Below are 7,136 nucleotides of genomic sequence, written 5' to 3' on the forward strand. Positions count from 1 at the left end.
TTCACATGCACATTAAGGCAGGTTTGTCTGGAGAGAGATGTAGTCTTACTTGAAACAGGCTGGCGGCAGTCATATTTCCACCTTCGTGCTCTTTACTGCAGCACAGACAATTAATGAACAGAGTTAGCTTAGAACAGAGATGTTAGTTCATATTCTGCACATCTACTGAATATATCTACTGTATATATATATATATATATATCTACTTTATATAGATATTAATGAACAATAATGACACGTGACTGAGTACTTTACCTAGTGGTGGCAGACATGGTACAACTGGGAGAATGAGTTGTCGTGCTGTAGTTGTGTGACGGTGTAGTCATGCTATGGTTGTAGAGTGTGGTAGTCATGCCATGGTTGTGTGAAGGAGTAGTAATACTGTGATTGTAAAGCATGGTTGACATGTTTGTTGTCAAGGCCGTCATGCTGAAGTTGTGCGAGGGGGTCGAGCTGTAGTTCAGCGTTTGTGTTGTCGTGGTGAAGTTCTGGGATGGTGTTGCTGTGGTGAAGTTGTATAACCGTGTTGTCATGTTGTAGGGGGTGGGATATGCTGGACTGACTGAGGTGGTTCGCAGTGTGTCTGTCGAGTTTGTGCCATTTGATTGTTCAGGTTTGTAGGGCTCGCAGGTGTCCAAGTGAGTATGAAATAGATCCCACAGCTGGAAAAGGAAAACAGTGCTGTCACTTTTGTTGTATTACTAAGCAAATGTACAGTTTCAACACAATTCATCACACATCAGTCAGTCAAGAATCATTCACAATCCTGTGACCGACCCAGTCACTGATGTCCGTTTCACTCTTCAGGTCTCCAGTCACGTCCACAGCAAGGACCATCCAGTAGTAAACAGCTGTAAGACAAACACATTCCATTAGGTTATAGCGCATGTCAAATTCTTATACACTGAATATCAAAGCAACATACAACAATTTCAAAGATTTTAGTGAGTAACAGTTCATATAAGGAAATCAGTCAATTGAAAAAAATGAATTAGGCCCTAATCTATGTATTTACAGATATGCATCTGTTAGTCACAGATACCAAAAAAAAAGTAGGGGTGTGGATCAGAAAATCAGTCAGTATCTGGTGTGACCACCATTTGCCTCATGCAGCGCGACACATCTCCTTCGCATAGAGTTGATCTGGCTGTTGAATGTGGCCTGTGGAATGTTGTCCCACTCCTCTTCAATGGCTGTGCGAAGTTGCTAGAACTGGAACACGCTATCGTACACGTTGATCCAGAGCATCCCAAACATGCTCAACGGTGACATGTCTGGTAAGTATGCAGGCCATGAAGAACTGGGACATTTTCAGCTTCCAGGAATTGTGTACAGATCCTTGCGACATGGGGCAGTGCATTATCATGCTGAAACATGAGGTGATGGTGGTGGATGAATGGCACAACAATGGGCCTCATGAAATTGTCACGGTATCTCTGTGAGTTCAAATTGCCATCAATAAAATGCAATTTTGTTCATTGTCTGTAGCTTCTGCCTGCCCATACCATAACCCCACCACCACCATAGGACACTCTGTTCACAACGTTGACATCAGCAAACCGCTCACCCACTCGATGCCATACACGCGGTCTGCTATCTACCCGGTACAGTTGAAACCGGGACTCATCCGTGAAGAGCACACTTCTCCAGCACAAGGTGCACCTGTGTAATGATCATGCTGTTCAATCAGCTTCATGATATGCCACACCTGTCAGGTGGATGGATTATGTTGGCAAAGGAGAAATGTTTTTGTACGTATGGAACATTTTTGGGATCTTTTATTACAGCTCATGAAATGCCCCCCCCCCCACCCCCCCCGGTGCTTGAGGGCGCCAGGCTGGACTCACTCATCACCTGTCTATTACCTCCCCTATATTTTTCAGTTCCCCAGCTCTGTTCCCCACTGCTACATTGATTGTTTTTGTCTGTGTTACTCGTTTGCTGACACTGTTCCGGTCTCGTTCCATGTCCATTCCTTATAAAATGTTTGACTCCCCGTACCTGCTTCGTTTTTCCAGCGTCATCGTATGTGACAGTTTAGATTTGTGTTCGGTGTATAATCAATCAAACAATATTTATATAGCACATTTCTTACAAAAAAAATGCAAAGAAGAAAACACTTTTCTAGACAAATAAAACATTTAGATAGACAATATTAAAATGAAGAGATAAATTAAAACATTTAAAAAGAGTAAAATAACAGTGGACATGAGAGACTATTGCAGCAATATCATATATTCATATTATAAGCAGGATTCATTAAACTTACACTGATTGGCACAGAGCTGTGAGAAGTTGCAATGCACCTTTGCTGGCTCTGAAACAGAGATGGGAGAGGAGATAGGTGAGGATCAGTGCATAACCATGATACAACTTTTACAGTGCCTTCAGAAAGTCTTCACAACCCTTGACTTTCCCCCCAAAACATTGTGTCACGGACTGAATTTTAAATGGATTCGATTTACATTTTTGTCACTGGCCTACATTTACATTACATTTTAGTCATTTAGCAGACGCTCTTATCCAGAGCGACTTACAGTAGAGTGCATACATTTTATTTAAAAAATGTACATACTGAGACAAGGATATCCCTACCGGCCAAGAGCAGACGCTCTTATCCAGAGCGACTTACAGTAGAGTGCATACATTTTATTACATTTTTACATACTGAGACAAGGGTATCCCTACCGGCCAAACCCTCCCTACTGGCCAAACCCTCCCTAACCCGGACGACGCTATGCCAATTGTGCGTCGCCCCACGGATCTCCCGGTTGCGGCCGGCTGCGACAGAGCCTGGGCGCGAACCCAGCCCAGCCTGGGCGCGAACCCAGAGACTCTGGTGGCGCAGCTAGCACTGCGATGCAGTGCCCTAGACCACTGCGCCACCCGGGAGACACCACACACAATACCCCATAATGTCAAAGTAAAATTATGTTGTTTTTTACATTTTTACAACTTAATAAAAAATGTAAAGCTGAAATGTCTTGAGTCAATAAGTATTCAACCCTTTGTTATGGCAAGCCCAAATAAGTTCAGTAGTCAAAATGTGCTTAACCAGTCACATAATAAGTTGCATGGACTCTCTCTGTGTGTAATAATAGTGTTAACAATTATTTTTTAATGACGACCTTATCTCTGTACCCTACACATACAATTATCTGTAAGGTCCCTCAGTCGAGCAGTGAATTTCAAATACAGATTCAACCAAAAAGACCAGGGAGGTTTTCCAATGCAAGTAGCCTACAATCTATGGTGGAGAAACTGACAGCACTCTCCAAGGTGCTGATTCATTCAAAGCATTTTAGATGTTACTGCAGTATGCCCACATACTTGAGTATAGCTTTGGGGCTAAGTCCGAATTTATTATAGCCTAATTTTCTAGACAACAATGTAGCAGTAGAACACATATCATAATATCGGAACACGATTCACAATCTTTCTCTGGACTATTTTTTTTGTATAAGAAAAATAGCTTTTTCTTATACATTTTTGATTTGGCTTTCCCACGTTTCAAATTCAGTAGGGAGATGACTAGCCTAGGCTACATGGCATGATTACGTAGGGACCTCTTCACTCGCTGACCACCACTACCAAGACCTGTGTCAAGATCAGTTACTTACCCCACTGGCCCTCCCCATAACGTCTATGTACATGTAAGAGAGCAGGTCTGGAATCAGTGTGGCAGGATAGGATGATTACGCAGAAGGATCACCACACTTTTAAGTGATGGTCTTTTTGGGGGGCGGGAGAAATAACGAGGAGGCAACTTCATTTAACACTGATCGCTTTTATTAGAATAAACAGTGAAACAATTAATAAATCATAATAAATGAAGGCGCAATAGCTTTTTTATTTAACTAGGTAAGCCTGGTAGGAACAAATTCTTATTTATAATGACAGCCTACCGGGGAACAGTGGGTTACCTGCCTTGTTCAGGGGCAGAACGACAGATTTTCACCTTGTCAGCTCAGGGATTCGATTCAGCAACCTTTCGGTTACTGGCCCAACGCTCTAACCACTAGGCTACCTACTGCTACAAGAGGTACCGGGTCTGGGAAAATAGGTGCCGGAACAAACAAAAGTCAAATCTGAGAGGTGCCGGATCCTGTTATGGCAAGATCCGGCTCAAATTAAGCACAGTCAACAACCAATTTGACAGAGCTTGAATAATTCTGAAAAGAATAATGGGCAAGTGTTGCGCAATCCAGGTGTCTAAAGCTCTTATAGACTTACGCAGAAAGACTCACAGCTGTAATCACTGCCAAAGGTGCATCAACAAAAGTATTGACTCAGGAGTGACTCAATGTGTGATATTTCTGTATTTAATTTTTTATATATTTTCAAATATGTCTAAAAACATGTTTTCACTGTCATTACAGGTATTGTGTGTAGATGGGTTAGAAAAAAATCTATTGAATCCATTTTGAATTCAGGCTGTAACACAACAACATGTGGAATAATTCAAAAGGTGTGAATACTTTCTGAAAGCACTGTAGCTCCACACAAACCCCTCTATTATACTAAGACATCATCTGACATAAATCACATGATTGCTCATTGTGATACACCCCTCCACACCATTACTCAGGCTGTTGACTTACCTGTGGTGACGTTAGAGGTGACTGTTGTTGGTAAAGGCGTGGAGTGTCCCGGAAATGTGTCATTTCTAGAGGTCACTGAAATGGAGAGCCAGGAGCCGATTAGCTTGCTGAGTCTGTACAATACAACGCGTGTAACTGAAAGATCAGATTTTAACATAGGCTACTGTAGTAAGAATGACCTAACTTACTGTTAGCAGTGCACAGCATGATGGGTGAGGTTGAGTGCAGCGTAGAGGTAGTGGATGGAGATGGCAGAGTGGACGCCATTGGTCCACTAGTCATGTTGGATGAGGGAGTGTGCAGTGGTGATGGGTGAGGGGTTGTATGTGATGTGGGGGGTGGGGTGGTGGATGCATTTGGTGCTGCTGCATTCGACATGGGCACCGCGACTGTTGATGTGTTTAGAGTGTTAGATGAAGGAATGTAAGTGGTGGTTAACGTAGCTGTGGATGGTATGGTGGATGGAGCTGCAGGTGTGGTGGTTGTAGCTGATGTGGTTGGATAGGGTGTAGTTGCTGTGTTAGTATGTGACATGGTTGATGCCACAGTACTTTGGGTGGTAGATGTTGTAGTAGATGTGGTTGTTGTAGCTGACATGGTTGTGGTTGGTGTGGATGTAGTTGGTGTAGTTGTTGTGGTTGAAGTAATTGTTGTGGTTGTATTTGGTGTAGAAGGTGCGGTAGTTTTAGTTGATATGGTAGTATTTGGTGTAGTTGGTATGGTTGTTGTTTTAAGCTGTGCATTTGGTGGCGGTGAGGACAAAGATGGTGGGGCAGATAGGGAAGGGGTTGGGGCAGAGGGTGGAGGAGGTGGGGCAGAGGCTGCAGAGAGCGAAGGATGTGTTAATGATGGCGGAGAGGGTGAAGATGGAAGACTTTGTGCAAATGAATGTCCTGACAACAGAAACAGATCATTCAACATCTCTCAGCATGAAACCGAATGACAACATAAGAAACTATGCTACTAGAAGTGCTCAGAATGGGACTTTTTGGACCTGAATGCCAAATCATTCAGGAGATAAAGGTGCTGAAAGTTGACCCATTTTGTATACCCCACCATACCATGAGACATCCATGTCTTCATCAGTGGAAAAGATAAACGGTTGAGATTGATATAATTTAAAAGCTTACAAACAGGGTTGTCAAACGATTTTACAATTTCTGAAAAAAAACGTCTTCTTTTTTAAAATGTATTTTAACATTAATTATCTAAAAACTTGTAAACGTAGATTTAAAAAAAATATTGCATAGGTTGTAGCTTAACCTGCATTTGACATGATCTGAGGTTTTTGTGTTGTGCGCACCATCAGTTGAGCCACAGCATGTTCTTGAATACAGGGTGGGTGTCTTGTTTTGGCTGATATATGTACTAAAATGGGAATACAATTTAAATGTAAACTTACAAATGGTACCACAAAGATGGTTGGAGGTCCACACATCAGAGAATGTTGACTTGAATGTGAATATCTGTTGTTTTAAATTATACTGTCAATCCTCCAAAGGCAACCTTTTGAAATCATATAAATATAGCTAATAGAATAGACATGACCATTGAAGTTCAAATTCGACAGTGGGTGGACCAGCGGTCATCTTGGTGTTCGTAATTGGAATTTCAAATGTAAATTCAATTAAAATGTCAATGGTGTACCAGCTAAATTGCAGTGGTCTGAAGGGATATGAATTCTATATTGATTTTGGAAATGACACCACCGTATTCAAGAGCATATTGTGACTCAACCAATGGCGGGCACAACAGAAAAACCTCAGATTATGTGAAATAGGGTTTAAGCTACAACATAAGCAAAAAATAATAATAATCGGAGTTTGCGTATTTTTTGATCAAATAAATTATAAAATAGTTTAACACTGTAAGCTTTTAAATTATATCAAACTTAACCATTTATCTTTTCCAGTGATGGATGTATCATGGTATGAGGGGGTATGCAAATTGGGTCCAACTTCAGGTCCAAAAAGTCACTTTCTGGCCACTTTTTCAATGGGCAGACATGTTTGGAAAACTTTAGTTTAAATCAAAAGGGATGCTGTCAAAATGTGATTGAATTCTAACGGATTTACCCTATAATAAGACCTCACCTATGGTTGCATGAAGAAGAAGGACTAGGAAGGACACTCGGAGGAGCCTTGGATGTGTCCTAGTTCCCATGTGTAGGAGATCTGTGGCTCTGGTCATCTTTCTGTAAAACGACAGATCACAGAATCAATGTTAACAACTCATAAATCAAGCGTGCAATACAGAGGCTTCATTGTTAAAGAAACTCTGTATTAACTCTGATGAGACAATCGTTTACCACAAATGAAAGAAAATACTTAGAGTTTGATCACACTACTTTGACTCTGCACTACTGAGATAGTGGTGGTGTGGTGAAACCAAACTGACTGATAAGATGTGCTGACAACGAACTGGGCCTGTGGAGCTGAGTGGTGATCTGAGGGCAGAAGACCGAGAGAGGCATTGTACCATTGTGCCTTTCACCACATTGCTTGCAGTGCCTTCCCAACCTCTTAAGGATCTGCC

The sequence above is a fragment of the Salvelinus alpinus genome, chromosome 13 (assembly GCF_045679555.1).
Source record: "Salvelinus alpinus chromosome 13, SLU_Salpinus.1, whole genome shotgun sequence".
NCBI classification, from domain to species: Eukaryota; Metazoa; Chordata; class Actinopteri; order Salmoniformes; family Salmonidae; genus Salvelinus; species Salvelinus alpinus.